Source organism: Hyla sarda, chromosome 1, assembly GCF_029499605.1.
Source record: "Hyla sarda isolate aHylSar1 chromosome 1, aHylSar1.hap1, whole genome shotgun sequence".
NCBI lineage: Eukaryota > Metazoa > Chordata > Amphibia > Anura > Hylidae > Hyla > Hyla sarda.
The window spans coordinates 105,882,500-105,902,872 of NC_079189.1; the positions used below are offsets into that span (position 1 = coordinate 105,882,500).

At 46.3% G+C, this 20,373-nt stretch overlaps 1 long non-coding RNA gene across 1 annotated transcript in view; it reads right to left on the bottom strand.

The window, feature by feature from the left end:
* LOC130302234 (uncharacterized) overlaps positions 1–19,762 on the bottom strand; it is a 65,916-nt gene extending 46,154 nt beyond the window's left edge. Inside the window, exon 1 of the long non-coding RNA XR_008852525.1 lies at positions 19,603–19,762. This is a non-coding gene — a long non-coding RNA (uncharacterized LOC130302234). The remainder of the gene's footprint in view (positions 1–19,602) is intronic.
* Between the last annotated feature and the right edge of the window lie 611 nt (positions 19,763–20,373).

A 20,373-nucleotide genomic window follows, 5' to 3' on the forward strand; every position in this document is an offset into this window, starting at 1 on the left:
TGCATTTCCCAGACGTGGAGGACGAATAGGGCAATCCACCAAGAAATGCTCGGTACTGGCACAGTACAGACAAAGATTTTCTTCCCTACGGCGATTCCTCTCTTCCTGGGTCAGGCGAGACCGATCCACTTGCATGGCCTCCTCGGCGGGAGGCCCAGGCGTAGATTGCAGCGGATACTGTGGGAGAGGTGCCCAGAGATCTAAGTCTTTTTCCTGGCGGAGCTCTTGATGTCTCTCAGAAAAACGCATGTCAATGCGGGTGGCCAAATGGATAAGTTCTTGCAGGTTGGCAGGAATCTCTCGTGCGGCCAGCACATCCTTGATGCGACTGGATAGGCCTTTTTTAAAGGTCGCGCAGAGAGCCTCGTTATTCCATGATAATTCGGAAGCAAGAGTACGAAATTGGATGGCGTACTCGCCCACTGAAGAATTACCCTGGACCAGGTTCAGCAGGGCAGTCTCGGCAGAAGAAGCTCGGGCTGGCTCCTCGAAGACACTACGGACCTCAGCGAAGAAGGACTGGACTGTGGCTGTGGCAGGATCATTGCGGTCCCAGAGTGGTGTGGCCCAAGACAAGGCCTTTCCTGAAAGAAGGCTCACTACGAACGCCACCTTAGACCGTTCTGTAGGAAACAAGTCCGACAACATCTCCATATGCAGGGAACACTGAGACAAAAATCCACGGCAGAGTCTAGAGTCCCCATCAAATTTGTCCGGCAGGGACAAGCGGAGGCTAGGAGCGGCCACTCGCTGCGGAGGAGGTGCAGGAGCTGGCGGAGGAGATGGTTGCTGCTGTAGCAGAGGCAGAAGTTGCTGTAAGGTGGCGGTCAACTGCGACAGCTGCTGTCCTTGTTGGGCAATTTGCTGCGATTGCTGAGCGACCACCGTGGTAAGGTCAGCAAAACTTGGCAGCGGCACCTCAGCGGGATCCATGGCCGGATCTACTGTCACGATTCGGCTTACAGGTAGTGGATCCTCTGTGTCAGCGAGGGATTGGCGTGGACCGTGCTGGTGGACCGGTTCTAAGAGGCTACTGGTGTTCACCAGAGCCCGCCGCAAAGCGGGATGGTCTTGCTGTGGCAGTAGCAACCAGGTCGTATCCACTAGCAACGGCTCAACCTCGCTGACTGCTGAGAAGGCGTGGGACAGAAGGACTAGGCAGAGGCAAGGTCAGACGTAGCAGAAGGTCGGGGCAGGCGGCAAGGTTCGTAGTCAAGATGGATAGCAGGAGTTCAGGTAACACAGGCTTTGGACAACACTAAACGCTTTCACTGGCACAAGGCAACAAGATCCGGCAAGGGAGTGCAGGGGAGGTGATCAGATATAGCCAGGGAGCAGGTGGAAGCCAATTAAGCTAATTGGGCCAGGCACCAATCATTGGTGCACTGGCCCTTTAAGTCTCAGAGAGCTGGCGCGCGCGCGCCCTAGAGAGCGGAGCCGCGCGCGCCAGCAGATGACAGGAGGGGCCCGGGACGGGTAAGTGACCTGGGATGCGATTCGCGAGCGGGCGCGTCCCGCTGTGCGAATCGCATCCCCGACGGCCATGTCAGTGCAGCGCTCCCGGTCAGCGGGACTGACCGGGGCGCTGCAGGGAGAGAGACGCCGTGAGCGCTCCGGGGAGGAGCGGGGACCCGGAGCGCTAGGCGTAACACATATGGCCCCAGGACCTATATTTCCACTGCTGGTACAGGGCTGGGAATGTTGGAAGCCTTTACAGTCTCTATCTCCTCTCTCACTGATGTGGCCATGAAATAAATGCTAATAGCCTTAAAGCATTTGTTCTTACTGGACTTGCAATTTATTCACTCTATTCTCCTCTGAATACTACTGTAGAGGACTTGGGAAATCCTGTTGATCATATTGAAACCAAGTTTGAAGAGTTCTTGGAGTCTCATAATCTACTGATTGACTCTCACAATGAGTTAGAGGAAGAAGTTGCGCAGCTCAGGTCCAAGGTGGCGGACCTGGAAGACAGGAGCCGCCGCAACAAGCTATTAAGTTGCAGGGGGTCCCTCAATTAGTTCTCCCTGCTGATATCCCAGCCTATGTCTGCTCTGTAATTAAAGTGGTCCTTCCTAACTGCTTGATTCAAGATCTAGAGGTTGACCATGCAGACAGGATACCTAGACCTCGTCACCTTGATGATTCTGTTCCCAGAGAAATATTAGGGTCCATTTCTTCACCATTAAGGAACATGTGATAGAATATTCTTGATGGAATAACGGCTTGCCAGACCCTTTCCAGGATATCTCAGTGTACGCTGATTTGTCTGCAGCAATGTTACAAGTAGAGATGAGTGAATTGAATCTGACAAATCCAAATTCGTTACGAATTTCAGGAAAAAAATCGATGGCACAAATCGCTTCATTAAACTCCATTTAGTGCGGTCCAGGCTCCAGGGCATCTAAGATGGTGGCTCCACATGTCAAGACATGGGGCACGGAACTCTGGGAAGGTGAGAAGACGGGTAGGTGGGATGACCCTGAATCACATGCAGCCTATCAGCAGCCAGCAACCCCTGTGATTTCACAGCCCTATATAATCGGCAGCCATCTTGCACCCTGTCACATCAGCATTTTATTGCAGAGAGAGAGAGAGAGGGACAGAGACCAGTGTGTGTTGCACAGAAACACATTTTTACAGCAATGATTCACCACAAGCCCAAATACAGCCTAGAAGCACTGATAGAGAGATTGAGAGAGTGCAATTTTGGGTGTACTACACAGCGACTGTGTGCTACAGCATTGGTGTGAACAACAACTGAAAAGCTAACAGTAGCCAGACAGTTAGGGTGAGCAGAGCACTAAAAGCCATAATCACCTGAAATTAGGGCCTAATACAGGTTGCGTAGCGGAGTATATTTTCCTCTATTAACTGTAACCTGTGCATACATAGGTGGTGTACGATTTTGTTCCTGTTAAAGTCTTAAGGGCCTAGTTACTGTGAAAAGCCAGCCAAATGTACACACATGCTGGTGTTGTAGATAAATGCTGTTTTAAGTGTAGTGAAGCGTATTGTACTCCCCTCATAAGTGCATACCAAATACGTACATCTACATGGTGTACCATTTTGTTCCTGTTAAAGTCTTAAGGTTCTAGTTACTGTGAAAGGCCAGCCAAAAGTACACATCTGCTGGTGTTCTAGACAAATACTGTTTTAAGAGAAGTGGAGCGCATTGTCCTCCCCTCAACTAATTATGTCAGGCAGATAAGTGCCAGAACATGCTCAGAGGAGTGGCAGAGGCCTAAATTCATCAGGCGCAGGCAAAGGTAGCAGAAGATAAGGGCCAGTGGCAGCAGGAGTCGCAGCGAGAGGCCTTAGCTCCGAGTGTCAGCTAGCGGTTGTGTCTCGACCAGCAACCCATCTGCCATCATTGGTTAACTCGGTAATCCACTTCATCACAAGTGACATCTGACACCCCTAGTCAACAGTTGGTGGGTTCCTCAGACACAACCCTCAGTTGGCATGGCCCAGTAGCAGTCCCTGTCCTCCCATTGCCTCTTTCCTATGCTGTTCCCTCCCCCACAGAAGTATTGTATGCTGTTGGTTCAGCTCCACTATTTAGTGAGGACGATCTACTAGAGGAAAGTGAGCAGCTACTGCCCAGCCAAGAAGTGGGGGAGACATCCGCTGCTTCCTTTGCTAGGCAGGCAAATAGTGAGGAGCAGAGTGGTGTGGGAGTTGCTGTTGTGAGCGTTCAGGCTCCTGAAGCAGACACTGTTGAGGAACCTGAGGGGGACATCAGTGATGTGTAGACACAACTCATTTATGATGAAGCTGATCGCATATGGGAGCAAGGTGAGAAGGGGCTTCATCATCAGGAGAAGAGGGTTCCACGTTGCCCGTAAGGCAGCAGCTGAGCCAGCAAGGTGGTAGCATGGTTGACAGTCAGCATGGTGGCAGAAGTGGGAAGACTGGTGCCCGGGGTAGACCACCTGCTTTGCGGCAGCCTATCTTCCCGGGAGGTAGTGGAAAAGGGGTTCCTGGAGTTGGTGGCAGTAGCAGTTAATCAGTGCAGACTGTTGGGGGGGAAATCAGCTACTTGGCAGTGTGGCAGTTTTTCATCAAGCATCTGGAGGAGGTTAACATGGCCACACGAAAGATGCACCAGCAGAAGGTGAAGCGTGGCCAGGGTCCCAATGTTGGCACCACGGCCCTAAGTCAACATATGCAGCATCACCATGAAGCTGCCTGCTGCATCACCCAGTGGCACGCCGCTCCCTGATTCAGTCAGCCTAGGCTCCACCGCCTCAGCCGAAGGGAGCTGTCTGTCATACCCAGATGCTCCAGATGCTCCTGCTCTTCCTACTTTGAGTCAGTCATTCCGCCAGCAATCCATCGGCGAAGCCATGTCCAAGAAACAACAGTATGCGCCCACTCATCCAATGGCGCAGAAGCTGAATGTGCTCCGGTCCAAGTTGCTGGTGCTGCAGTCCCTCCCTTTTCAAGTGGTGGACTCTGCATCTTTCAGAGAACTGATGGCTTGTGCCAAACCGAGGTGGAGAGTCCCAAGCCGTGATTTCTTTGCGAAAAAGGCAGTACCAGCCGCGTCCAATTTTGTGGATCAGGGACAATATATGTCCTTTATGCCCCACTGGGTAAATGTGGTTCCTGCACAGCCACAACACCAACTTGGACAGGTCACGCCGCTTCCTCCTCCACGCTCTCAGGCCGTTGGTCCTGTAACAGTGTTCGACTCCGCCTCATTATCCACCACCGTGTCCTCAGCCTCCACTGCACGGACAAGTCTCAGTGCCCCTCCAGCATACCATGTGTGCAGGGCACGGCGGTGTCATGCTGTTCTTCACATGGTTTGTCTTGGCGAATGGAGTCACACAGGGGAGAAACTGCTAACAGTCATTCATCAAGAAATAAAATCATGGTTTACTCCACGAAAACTGGAAGAGGAACCATGGTGACTGACAATGGGAAGAACATCTTGTCTGCACTGCGATAAGGAAGCCTGAGCCAATGCGCCCTGCATGGCACATGTGTTCAATCTGGTTGTCAAGTGGTTACTGAAGTGTTCCCACCGCAAAGTACACCCTCCTTGAGCAGCAGTGTATTATTATATTTTATATTATTATATTATAAAATCACCCCTGATGAAGTCACCCACAGGTGATGGAACGCGCAGGGTTTCAGGAGGGCACCTGCTCCAACTGACTGCCATTGCATACCGTCTCTGGTTCCTCTAATTTCCAGTGTATATGTAGGATTGCTACTTATCAGGTCGTATTTATTGTTAACATATATGAATTTTGTTTAAGGTTGTATTTAATGTATTGTCTCTGGAATATATCTGTGTATTGAAACTATTATTAACATATTTGGGATATATGTATGAGACAGTATCGGGGATACAGATTATTCAGGTGCCCTAGGAGGGGTCCAATGTGCTTCTCCCTGTTGTGGGAGGGCGTTTTTATGCCTTTTAAAATGTTTTAAAATGTGTATCTGTCTCATTGGATGTGTTTTGTAATTTAAATAAAGATTGCTATATTTTTTGTGAGATATTGGGTGTGCGCTACATAGTGTACTTCTTTTTTCTTCTTGTTGGATGTACAATATGGTACATGGGTTGGCACCCCATTAGAAATATTTTGGGGCTGAGCCTGCTTGCGTTTTTGTGTCTACAGTAACCTTGATGCCATTCGGACAGCTGCGACTGTCCATAAGAAAAGTTACTTTTTTGTGTTGTAATTTTATGCATAAAATTTTTCAAAAATTCGATTCGGCCAATTTGCCAAATTTTTCAGAAAATATTTGGTTTGATCCGAATATATTTGTGGTGAACTGCTATTAAAAGGGCTATTTCTGGGTTACAGAGAGCCTCAATAGGGGTGTAGAACACTTTGCCTTGCCGTAATGCGCATAGGGAGTGTGCTGGGGTAATTATTCAGTATGACATGCAGATTACAGGCGTCACTATTAGAATCACTGCCGCAGAGAGGCCCAATGACATGAGTTTGGGTGTGCATGCCTGCACTATGGTTGTTTGCAGTCTTTGAATGGGGAGTGCTTCCTGTGATGATCTCAATTGGCAGACTGTGAAACAACTTCTAAACTCTCCCTGCCTGCCTGCAGTGATGTGGGCTTGAAGTCAATGGATTTTCTCTGTGCTGATCTGTATTGTCAGTAACGCTGATTAGTGACCACACAGTGACTGCTCTCGGCAATGCCCGTCTTCGGCAATGACTGCTGAATATATAGGGCTGTGACATCACAGGGCTGGCTGCTGATAGGCTACATGCTGCCATGGGATTCAAGGGGATCCTTCCTACCAGCCTTCCTAGACTTCCTTGCCTCATGTTCCCACACGTGTTGCCATCATTTTTGCCCCCCGGCCCACACAAAATGTAGTAAATAAAGCGATTTGTTATCACGAAGCGCGAGGAAATTCGGATTCGTTCAGAATAAAATTTTTCATGAAATTCGGAACAAATTCGACTTTGTCAGCTTCAATTCGCCCATCTCTAAATAAACTCAATGAAAAAAAACTGAAAATTGAAAGCAAAAATAGGGATGTATTTCCTACCTTACGGACGCATTCTGCTATTAGCAATTAGGGTTTATTTACTAACGTGATCCCGACTCTTTTTTCTCGGGTTTTGCATCTAAATTGTGTTGCACAAAAAAAAAAAAAAAAAAAAGGGGGCGTGACCATGGAAGAAAGGGGCGTTGTCCCGAAATTCTTACTGCAGCGATTAACCCCTCAGTCACTGCCCTCAGTCACTGTGAACAGCTTTGTATTACATAGAGGGGCAGAGAGCTGTATGTTGCCTCAGCTGCAGAAAGGTTTTCAGAAGAGGGAGAAATATTTTTTAGGCCAAATCTGTGTCTTTGTTCCACAACAACTGGTCTGCTGGTTATACTAGTCTGTAGACGGTATAATCCATCCACAGCAGTCCATTCCTAATAGTATTTGAGAGAGAGTCTTTTTGCAATTTTGGGTTTAGTACACAGTGACTGTGTCTGCACCAATGTTGTGTACTGCTGGTGTTGTGGGCAAATATATATATATATATATATATTTTTTTAGCTAACTGTAGCACATTTTTCTGCCCTCATAAGTGCATTCCACATACCTACATCTAAGTGGTGTACTATTTTGTACCTGTTAATCTGTCAAGGGCCTACATACACTGAAAGGACAGCCAAAGGTAATCACCAGCTGGTGTTTTATTCAAATAATTTTTTAAGTGTACAGTAGCACTTTTTCCGCCCTCATAAGTGCATACCACATACTTCATCTAAGTAGTGTACTATTTTGTACCTGTTAACCTGTCAAGGGCCTAGATACTGTGAAAGTCCAGGCAAAAGTAATCACCGGTTGGTGTTTTACTAATATACGTTTTTTTAAGTGTATTGTACTAAGTGTATTGTACCGCATTTTTCTGCCCTCATAATTGCATACCACATACGTACATCTAAGCAGTGTACTATTTTGTACCTGTTAAACCCTCAAGGGCCTAGATACTGTGAAAGTCCAGGCAAAAGTAATCACCGGTTGGTGTTTTACTAATGTATATTTTTTTAAGCGCATTGTACCGCATTTTTCTGCCCTCATAATTGCATACCACATACGTACATCTAAGTAGTGTACTATTTTGTACCTGTTAAACCCTCAAGGGCCTAGATACTGTGAAAGTCCAAGCAAAAGTAATCACTGGTTGGTGTTTTACTAAAATAAATTTTTTAAGCGTACTGTACCACATTTTTCTGCACTCATAAGTGCATACCACATAGGTACATCTAAGTAGTGTACTATTTTGTACCTGTTAAACCTTCAAGGGCCTAGATACTGTGAAAGTCCAAGCAAAAGTAATCACTGGTTGGTGTTTTACTAAAATAAATTTTTTAAGCGTACTGTACCACATTTTTCTGCACTCATAAGTGCATACCACATACCTACATCTAAGTAGTGTACTATTTTGTACCTGTTAAACCCTCAAGGGCCTACATACTGTGAAAGTCTAGGCAAAAGTACTCACCGGCTGGTGTTGTACTCAGATACTTTTTTAAGTGTACTGAAGTGCATTTTTCTGCCCTCATAAGTGCATACCACATAACTACACATAAGTAGTGTACTATTTTGTACCTGTTAATATGTCAAGGGCCTATATACTGTGAAAGGACAGACAATACTACACACCTGCTGCTGTTCTAGACAAATACTGTTTTAAGCGTAGTGAAGTGTTTTGTGCTCCCCTCATATACGCAATAAGTATGTCAGGCAGAGTAGTGCCAGAAAGTGCACACTGGAGTGGCAGAGGCCTAAATTCATCAGGCGGAGGCAGAGGTCGCAGCAGAGTAGGGGTGCATGGCAGCCGGAGTCTCAGCGAGAGGTCTGAGCTCCCGGTGTCAGCTAGCAGTTGTGTCTCGACCAGCAACCCAGCAGCCATGATTGATTGATTCACTCGGTCATCCACTTCATCCCAAGTGACATCCAATACCCCCAGTTAACAGTCGGTGGGTTCCTCAGACTCAACCCTCAGTTGGCATGGTCCTCATGCTGCTGCTGCCACCTCAAGGCTCTGTCATTGTGCTGCTATATGGTCTCCTCATGCTAAGGCTAACACCTCCAGGCTCTGTCATTGTACTGCTCTAGGGTCTCTTCTTGCTAATGCTACCACCTCCAGGCTCTGTCAATGTGCCAACATATGGTCTCCTCATGCTGATGCTGCCACCTTCAGGGTCTCTGATTGTGCTGTTCTATGGTGTCTTAATGCTAATGCTACCACCTCCCCACTCTGTCATTGTGCCACCATATGGTCTCCTTATGCTGATTCTGCCACCTCCAAGCTCTCTAATTGTGCTGCTCTATGGTCTCCTCATGCTGATGCTACCGCCTCCATGCTCTGTCATTGTGCCACCATATGGTCTCCTCAGGCTGATGCTACCACCTCCAGGCACTGTCATTGGGCAACCATATGGTCTCCTCATGTTGATGTTGCCACCTCCAGGCTCTCTAATTGTACTGCTCTAGGGTCTCTTCATGCTGATGCTGCCACCTCCAGGTTCTCTCATTGTGCTGCTCTATGTTCTCCTCATGCTAATGATACCACCTCCAGGCTCTGTGATTGTGCCGCAATATGGTCTCCTCATGCTGATGCTACCACCTCCAGTCACTGTCATTGTGCCGTCATATGGTCTCCTCATGTTGATGTTGCCACCTTCAGGCTCTCTAATTGTGCTGCTCTATGGTCTCCTCATGCTGATGCTACCACCTCCAGGCTCTGTCATTGTGCTGCCATGGATATTGCAAAACATAATTAAGGTGCTGGTCGCCAGTTTCAGAAATTTCTCTTCATTAGGGTCACTTTCGGGACTCCATATGCCGCTGCTGCCACTTTCAGACTGTCTCATTCAGACACTATATGGGAGCCTCATGCTTCAGCCAACTACAGGCTGAGCAATTCAGCCACTATATGGTATCCTCATGCTACCACATATGCCAGACTGTGCCATTTAGTTGCTATATGGTCTCTTCATGCTGCCACAAACTCTAGGCTGTTCCATTCAGCCACTATATGGTCTCCTCATGCTTCAGCCACCTCCAGGCTGTGCCATTCAGCCACTTTCTGGTCTCTCCATGCTGCCACAAACTATAGGTAGTCATTCAGCCACTATATGGTCTTCTCATACTGATGCCACCTCTGGGCTCTGTCATTGTGGTGACATGTGACTCCTTGTCAGATCTGGTCCTTTGTACCCACACGCCTGGACCTGGGACACTAAAACTTGGGAGTTAAAATTTCAATTTCAAAATCCTCTATTTCAATTTCAAAATCTTAAATTTACATATAAAAATCTTAAATTTCAATGGTCTCCTCATGCTTCAGCCAACTCCAGGCTGTGTCATTCAGCCATTATATGGTCTCCTCATGCTTCAGCCACCTCCAGGCTGTGCCATTCTGCCATGATATAGTCCTCCTCATGATTCAGCCACCTCCAGGTTGTGTCATTCAGCCAATAAATGGTTTACTGATGCTGCTAGGCCTGGGCCTAGAAATTGGGCCTAAAAAAATTTATGGTAGCACTAGCTACCATAAATCTTCAAATCAAATTTAAAAATTATTATTTTAATCTTAGAGATTGTGTCTACTCATACTGCTGTCTACTCATGCTTCTACCAACTCCAGGCTGTGCCATTCAGACACTATATGGTCTACTCATGCTGCTGCCAGCTCCAGGCTGTGTCATTCAGCCACTTTATGTTCTCCTCATGCTGCCTACACCTCCAAGCTGTGTCATTCAACCACTATATGGTCTCCTCATGCTGCCAACACCTCCATGCTGTGTCATTCAGCCATTGTATGGTCTCCTCATTCTGCCAACATCTCCATGCTGTGTCATTCAGCCACTGTATCAGGGACAGGCAACCCTTTGGTAGTGCTGTGCCAAAAAAAAAAAATTGACGTCACTTGGTGTGTCAGAAATATGGGCTTGGATTTATTATGGATGTGACTTACCGTGGGTGGGGTATGCAGGGATGTGGCTTGTCACAGTTTTTTTTTTTTTTTCTGAATGTTTCCAAAATATTGTCCCTGCTGTAAAGAACTTACAGTGAAAACAATACAAAGAGAGGGGATTGCCCACAACATTCAAAATTATTTGTTAAGCATGGATAAGCATTTTAATGCAGACCCCAGACTCAGACCCCAGCATAAAACAAACTCCAGAATCCGACCCCAGTATCACTGCCCCATGTAATACAGACCCCAGAATCAGACCCCACCATAATACAGACCCCAGTATCACACTCTGCATAATACAGACCCCAGAATCAGACCCAGTATCACCGCCTTGCATAATACAGACCCCAGTATCACCACCGTGCATAATACAGACCCCAGTATCACCACCCTGCATAAAGCAGACCCAAGAATCACTGCCTTGCATAATACAGACCTCATCATAATACAGACCCCAGAATCAAACCTCACTGTAATACAGACCCCAGATTCAGTCCCCACCATAATACAGACCCCAAAATCATTTCCCACCATAATACAGACCCCAGAATCAGACCCCACCATAAAACAAACCCCAGAATCCGACCCCAGTATAATTTCCCCCACGTAATACAGACCCCAGAATCAGACCCCACCATAATACAGACCCCTGTATTACACCCTGCATAATACAGACCCCCAGAATCAGACCCAGTATCACCACCCTGCATAATACAGACCCCAGTATCAGCACCCTGCATAATACAGACCCCAGTATCACCACCCTGCATAATACAAACCCAGGTATTACCACCCTGCATAAAGCAGACCCAAGAATCACTGCCCTGCATAATACAGACCTCATCATAATACAGACCCCAGAATCAAACCTCACCATAATACAGACCCCAGAATCAGTCCCCACCATAATACAGACCCCAGAATCAGTTCCCACCATAATACAGACCCCAGGATCAGACCCCACCATAATACAGACCCCAGAATCACCACCCACCATAATACAGTCCCCAGAATCACCACCGTAATACAGACCCCAGAATCAGTTCCCAACATAATACAGACCCCAGAATCACCACCCACCATAATATAGACCCCAGAATCACCACCCACCATCAGACTATACCATAATACAGACTCCAGAATCAGACCCCAACATAATACAGACCCCACAATCAGACTCCACCATAATACAGACCCCAGAACCAGACCCACCATAATAAAGACCCCAGAATCAGTCCCCACCATAATAAAGACCCCAGTCACCACCCACACTAATACAGACCCCAGAATCAAACCTCACCATAATACACACTCCAGAATCAGACCCCACTATAATACTGACCCCAGGATCACCACCCATCATAATACAGACACCAGAATCAGACCGCACCATAATACAGACCCCAGAATTAGACCCCACCATAATACAGACCCCAGAATAAGACCACAGTATCACGCCCCACATAATACAGACCCCAGAATCCGACCCCAGTATCACTGCCCCGCATAATCTAAACCCCAGAATCAGACCCCAGAATCACTGCCATGCATAATCTGTAGATGGCTGTTATTGGGATTTGTAGATGATACACTGTTATAGGGGGATCTGTGGATGACACACTTATGGGGGATCTCTGGATGAGGAATTTATGGGGGATCTTAAGATGATACACCTTTGTGGGATGTGCAAATCACACACTGTTATGGGGGTTCCTTAGATAACATACTTATAGGGGGATCTGTGAATGAAACATTTATGGGGGATCTGTGAATAAAATATTTATGGGGGATCTGTGAATGACACTTATGGGGAGATGTGAATGAACACTGTTATGGGGGATCTGTGAATGACACACTTATAGAGGATCTGTGAATGACACACTTATAGGGGATCTGTGAATGACACACTTATGGGGGAGCTGTGAGTGAACACTGTTATGGGGGAGCTGTGAGTGACACACTTATGGGGGATCTGTGAATGACACACTTATGAGGGATCTGTGAATGACACACTTATGGGGGAGCTGTGAATGAACACTGTTATGGGGGAGCTGTGAATGACACACTTATTGGGGATCTGTGAATGACACACTTATTGGGGATCTGTGATTGAAACACTTATGGGGGAGCTGTGAATGAACACTGTTATGGGGGAGCTGTGAATGACACACTTATGGGGGATCTGTGAATGACACTTATGGGGGATCTGTGAATGACACACTTATGGGGGATCTGGGAATAACACACTTATGGGGGAGCTGTGAATGAACACTGTTATGGGGAGCTGTGACTGAACACTGTTATGGGGAGCTGTGAATGGCACATTTATGGGGGATCTGTGAATGACACTTATAGGGGATCTGTGAATGACACACTTATGGGGGAGCTGTGAATGCACACTGTTATGGGGAGCTGTGAATGCACACTGTTATGGGGAGCTGTGAATGACACACTTATGGGGGAGCTATGAATGACACACTTTGGGGGAGCTGTGAATGACACACTTATGTAGGAGCTGTGAATGATACACTTATGGGGGAGCTGTGAATGAACACTGTTATGGGGGAGCTGTGAATTACACCCTTATGGGGAGCTGTGAATGACACACTTATGGGGGATCTGTGAATTACACTTATGGGGATCTGTGAATGACACACTCATGGGGGATCTGTGAATGACACACTTATGGGGGAGCTGTGAATGAACACTGTTATGGGGAGCTGTGAATGAACACTGTTATGGGGAGCTGTGAATGACACACTTATGGGGAGCTGTGAATGGCACGCTTTTGGGGGAGCTGTGAATGACACACTTATGGAGGAGCTGTGAATGACACACTTATGGGGGTGCTGTGAATGAACACTGTTATGGGAGAGCTGTGAATGGCACACTTATGGGGGAGCTGTGAATGAACACTGTTATGGGGAGCTGTGAATGACACACTTATGGGGGGGCTGTGAATGACACACTTATGGGGGAGCTGTGAATGAAACATTCATGGGGGATCTGTGAATGACACACTTATGGGGAGCTGTGAATGAACATTGTTATGGGGGAGCTGTGAATGACACACTTATGGGGATCTTTGAATGACACACTTATGGGGGATCTGTGAATGACACACTTATGGGGGAGCTGTGAATGAACACTGTTATGGGAGAGCTGCGAATGACACACTTACGGGGGATCTGTGAATGACACACGTATAGGAGATCAGTGAATGACACACTTATTGGGGATCTGTGAATGACACACTTATTGGGGATCTGTGATTGAAACACTTATGGGGGAGCTGTGAATGAACACTGTTATGGGGGAGCTGTGAATGACACACTTATGGGGGATCTGTGAATGACACTTATGGGGGATCTGTGAATGACACACTTATGGGGGATCTGGGAATAACACACTTATGGGGGAGCTGTGAATGAACACTGTTATGGGGAGCTGTGACTGAACACTGTTATGGGGAGCTGTGAATGGCACATTTATGGGGGATCTGTGAATGACACTTATGGGGGATCTGTGAATGACACACTTATGGGGGAGCTGTGAATGCACACTGTTATGGGGAGCTGTGAATGCACACTGTTATGGGGAGCTGTGAATGACACACTTATGGGGGAGCTATGAATGACACACTTTGGGGGAGCTGTGAATGACACACTTATGTAGGAGCTGTGAATGATACACTTATGGGGGAGCTGTGAATGAACACTGTTATGGGGGAGCTGTGAATTACACCCTTATGGGGAGCTGTGAATGACACACTTATGGGGGATCTGTGAATTACACTTATGGGGATCTGTGAATGACACACTCATGGGGGATCTGTGAATGACACACTTATGGGGGAGCTGTGAATGAACACTGTTATGGGGAGCTGTGAATGAACACTGTTATGGGGAGCTGTGAATGACACACTTATGGGGAGCTGTGAATGGCACGCTTTTGGGGGAGCTGTGAATGACACACTTATGGAGGAGCTGTGAATGACACACTTATGGGGGTGCTGTGAATGAACACTGTTATGGGAGAGCTGTGAATGGCACACTTATGGGGGAGCTGTGAATGAACACTGTTATGGGGAGCTGTGAATGACACACTTATGGGGGGGCTGTGAATGACACACTTATGGGGGAGCTGTGAATGAAACATTCATGGGGGATCTGTGAATGACACACTTATGGGGAGCTGTGAATGAACATTGTTATGGGGGAGCTGTGAATGACACACTTATGGGGATCTTTGAATGACACACTTATGGGGGATCTGTGAATGACACACTTATGGGGGAGCTGTGAATGAACACTGTTATGGGAGAGCTGCGAATGACACACTTACGGGGGATCTGTGAATGACACACGTATAGGAGATCAGTGAATGACACACTTATGGGGGAGCTGTGAATGAACACTGTTATGGGGAGCTGTGAATGACACACCTATGGGGGATCTGTGAATGACACACTTATGGGGGATCTGTGAATGACACACTTATGGGGGAGCTGTGAATGCACACTGTTGTGGGGGAGCTGTGAATGACACACTTATGGGGGATTTGTGAATGACACACTTATGGGGGATCTGTAATGACACACTTCTGGGGGAGCTGTGAATGAACACTGTTCTGGGGGAGCTGTGAATCACACCCTTATGGGGGAGCTGTGAATGACACACTTATGGGGGATCTGTGAATGACACTTATGGGGGATCTGTGAATGACACACTTATGGGGGATCTGTGAATGACACACTTATGGGGGAGCTGTGAATGAACACTGTTATGGGGAGCTGTGAATGAACACTGTTATGGGGAGCTGTGCATGACACACTTATGGGCAAGCTGTGAATGACACACTTATGGGGGAGCTGTGAATGACACATTTGTAGGGGAGCTTTGTAAGAGCCAATTTGTAACACAGTTTCTCCCAAGTACGGAAATACCCCATATGTCGCTCTAAACTGTTGCCTTGAAATACAACATGGCTCCAAAGCGATGGAGCGCTATGCGCATTTGAGGCCTAAATTGGGGATTTGCATACGCCACCAAAATACCCTACATAAGTGTTTCCCAAATAGGATGTCTCCAGCTGATGACAAACTCCCAGCATGCCTTGACAGTCAGTGGCTGTCCAGCAATACTGGGAGTTGTTGTTTTACAACAGCTGGAGGCTCCGTTTTGGAAACAGTGCCGTACAAGATGTTGTTTATTTTATTGTGTTTGGGGGGGGGGGGGGAGGGGCTGTGTAAGGGTGTGTATATGTAGTGTTTTACTTTTTATTTTGTGTAGGTGTGGTGTAGTGTAGTGTTTTTAGGGTACATTCACACTGGCGTGGGTTTACAGTGAGTTTGAGCTGCGGCGAAAAATTTGCTGCATATCAAACTTGCAGCAGAAATCTCGCTGTAAACTCCCGCCCATGTGAATGTACCCTGTACATTCACATGGAGGAGGGGGCAAACATCCAGCTGTTGCGAACCACAACTCCCAGCATGCACTGACAGACCATATATGCTGGGAGTTGTGCAACAGCTGGAGGCACATTGGTTGGGAAACAGAGTTTGTTACTTAACTCAGTGTTTCGCAACCAGTGTGCCTCCAGCTGTTGCAAAACTAGAACTCCCAGCATGCACGTTCCCTCATTGCATGCTGGTAGTTGTATTTTTGCCACAGCTGGAGGCACACTGGTTGCGAAACAACCAGTGAGCGTTCAGCTGTTGCAAAACTGCAACTCTCAGCAAGCATTGACAGCTGAATGGCATACTGAGAGTTGTAGTTTTGCAACAGCTAGAAGCACAACAAAGCTACAACTTCCAGCATGCCCTTTGATTGTGCATGCTGAGAGTTGTTGCTCAGCAACATCAGGAGGTGAACAGGCTTCACCTCCTGCTGTATCCTGCTGCCTGCACCGCCAGGACTGCTGCTGCCACCACTCCTACTGCTCCTGTCCGCTGCTGCCGCTCCTGAGGTGATCCCCACTGGGCAAGGCAAAGGTAGGAGACCCCAACCGGCCCTGATCATCGCCCCCAATCGCCGCCCCGATCACTGCCCAGCAGGGTAGTGATTGGTCTGTAGTTCTAACCGATCATTCACGTGATCGTGAGGTGGTACCCGTGCCACCTCAATCCTGCTGGGTAAGGGTTAATGAGGCTGTCTCGGTCAGCCCCATTTACCCTCCTTTTCTGGGTCATGGGAGACTCGATTGACCCGGAATCGCCGCAAATCGCCGGGTGAATTGACCGTAGATTTGCGGCAATCTCCAACATGGGGGGTCTCAGGACTCCCCAGGGGTTTGCACGGGCCGTGGACAAGACAAAAAAGAAATACATTTCCTCTGTAGCATACAGCTGCTAAAAAGTACTGAAAGGGTTATTTTTTTTTTTAATAGAAGTAATTTAAAAATCTGTTTAACTTTCTGGCACCAGTTGATTAAAAAAAATAATAATAATTTCCACCGGAGTGCCCCTTTAAATACCAGGACATCAGGGCGTACCTGTATGCCCTTGGTCCTTAAGTGGTTAAATAAAATAATGTAAACAAAAATAAACCTAACGATATGTGGTATGCATAAATGTCTGAACTCATAAAATACAATGTTAATTATATAAAATGTTTGTAAAACAATACCAAGTCCAAAATTTTGGTCACTTCATATACCATAAAAAAATTAATAAAAAAATCCATCAAAGAGTCTAATCAAAACAAAAATGGTGCTGATAGAAACTACAGATCACAGCACAGAAAATTAGTCTTCACACATTTCCGAATGTGGAAAAATAAAAATGTTAAGGACAAAAGGACAACTTTAAACATAAATTTTCATAAAAAAGTTATAATTAAAATCTACATAACTTGGATATCGTTGTAATCACATAGACCTACAGAATAAAGATAAGGTTTTACTTATGCAGAAAAATGCACTGCTTAGAAACAAAAGCCCCCAAAACATACAAAATGGTGTTTTTTTTTTTTTTTGCCCCATAAATATTTATTTTTTGTTTCCCCATAAATTTTATTAAAGGGGTACTCCGGTGGAAATTTTTTATTTTATTTTTTTCAAATCAACTGGTGCCAGAAAGTCAAACAGATTTGTAAAGCAAGTTAAGGTGTTCTTTTTTGTCTGACCGCAGTGCTTTCTGCTGACACCTCTGTCCATGTCAGGAACTGTCCAGAGCAGGAGAGGTTTGCTATGGGGATTTTCTCCTACTCTGGACAGTCCCTGATACGGACAGAGGTGTCAGCAGAGAGCACTGTGGTCAGACTCAACTTCCTCTGTAATAAACAGTGGCTGAGAAGTACTGGAAGGATTAAGATTTTTTTTAATAGAAGTAATTTACAAATCTGTTTAACGTTCTGGAACCAGTTGATTTAAAAAATTAGATACTGTCATGGCATGTACTGCTGCATAGTATAACCTGTAAAAAGTGAAAAATATAAAAATAAAAAATTTTTTCACTAAATTATTAAAGTGTAGCTAGAAACCAGAGGACACTGATGGAAAAAAAAAATGCCTCGGGGCCCCATAACCCCCTCATGCAAGGGCTGGACTGGGACAAAAAATCAGTTTCCTCAAATCCCCCATCCTTGGTCTCCTCACCCTCGCCCCCTCCATCCTTGTTCTCCTCACCCTCGCCTCCTCCATCCTTGTTCTCCTCTCCTCCATCCATGGTCCTCTCCAACACCCCCCAGCCTTCCACCCCCTCCCCATCAATCATACATGCACACCCCCCATCCTTGGTCTCCTCACCCTCGCCCCCTCATCCTTTGTCCTCTCCAACACCCCCCAGCTTTCCACCCCCTCCCAATCAATCATACATATACAACTACCCCCCCCCCTCTCATCCTTGGTCTCCTCACCCTCGCCCCCCCCAACCCATCTTTGTTATTCTGTTCTCACCAGCCTCCCCTCGGCACCCCACAAATCTTATTTTACCTCAAGTTTGCTTCCGGAGGAGCCTGGTGCTCCTGTTAATACAGATCCGGCCTGCGCTCAGCAGCGGTGCTCGGGTCTCAGCTTTATGTTGTGGAGATGCAGGGGCAGTCATGCCCAGCGTGATGTGACGTCACCGTGGCTTCCCTGCGCTTCTGGGACTACTGACTGGGAAGCAGTGCATCCGCAGGCAGCAATTGGAATGACTGCTGTGCTGCAGCGGCCGCTCCCGCAGCCGCCTGACCCCCGCTCGTCTTTATTTTTTCAATAATTTTGGGCGACCTGATCTGTTGGGCGACCTCTGTCCCTGCACAACACTTACACAGATGCTATACGGCACACAGTGGGCATAGGAGAGTACTGTGTATTGTGCATACTCACTGTCATGTGCAATTTACAGTGTGAAGGAGGAGCTGGCAAGATGTTGGCAGACACCAGAAGGTGCTACTGTGCCCACAATAAGGTCAGCAATGGCTTCTGTAAACAGAAGGGAGAATCCAGAAGAACAAAATGATGCACTCTTTACATGAGACATGAGAATGCTGCATTTTAAGCTCCCCAGTCTTTAGCTGCTCTCTGAGAAGAGAAATGGTGGCTCCAGTGCTACTTTCCAGTGGTGAATGACGGTCATAGAGGTGGGTGGATGGGCAAACAAATTGGCAGACAGGCACCACAGACTGCAAATACAATCATGTGTACAAGAATGCATAGCGGCAAATGAGTGCTTGTGTCCCTGAGTATACTGAGCCAATGCATGCTCCTGACTTTATGAGCATCCCTGACTGTACTGAGCATATGAGAGCCCCTGACTGTACTGAGCATATGAGGGCCCCTGACTGTACTGAGCATATGAGGGCCCCTGACTGTATTGAATGCATGTGTTCCCGACTGTACTGTGTGCACGTGTTTAACATATTCGCCATCCCTAAGTGTAAAATGTTTCAAAATAATAACATACAACATCATAATATTGTATCTTGATGTAGTTTGCTCAAATAAATGTATTTATTTATTTTTTGGAAGTTAATGCATTTATTACAAATTTATCTATTTGAGCAATGTATTATGCACACATAACTTTGCCATAAAAAAAAGGAAAATAAAACATATTTCTTTAGGCAAAAATAAAGTTTTATATAGTATTACAAACGTAAATGTTATCTCAGAAAAACAATACATTGGATAATGCACCAACCTTTTCTGATCATCACATAGTAGAAATGAGAAAAAAGGCTTTATCCTTGACTGTACTGAGTATAAGTGTGCATGTGTACTTTACTGTACTCAACATATGAGCTGCGCTTGTATTCCAGACTGTCCTGACTCCTGAGCATACGAGTGTGTATCCCTGACTGTCCTGTGCCACTCACATTACTGAGAATACATGTGCCACTCACATTACTGGACTTACATGTGTCCCTAACTGTACTGAGCATACTGTATGTGTGCATGTGTCCCTAACTGTACTGAGCATACTGTATGTGTGCATGTGTCCCTAACTGTACTGAGCATACTGTATGTGTGCATGTGTCCCTGACTACTGTACTAAGCCATTTAGGGCACCAAGTGGTTAGCATATTTGATATCACTGTATGCATAATTGTCCAGACTAATAAAATATTTTAAATTTTAAAAAAGCCAAATTTGTTGATTTAAGTCACATAAAATATTTCTGTGTAAAACAGCAATACAGTAACCGTCATATGGAGCTTGGCATGGTAGGTTGCATGTTTTCAGCATTCCCATACCAAGCTGGTGAGCTCTTAATATTCTGGTCTAATTCTGTCCACAAGTATTATATCTTTTTGGGAAGAATCTCCTTGAATAATATAGGCACACGACAGAGGCTTAGTCACATAGATATACCCTGCCCTTTAAGCTCTCTAAAGCAAACATCTGTTAAATTGAGAATTTAACTGTGCATATTTGCAGACAAAGGCCTTGATTTATTAATCGGTTGTCAATT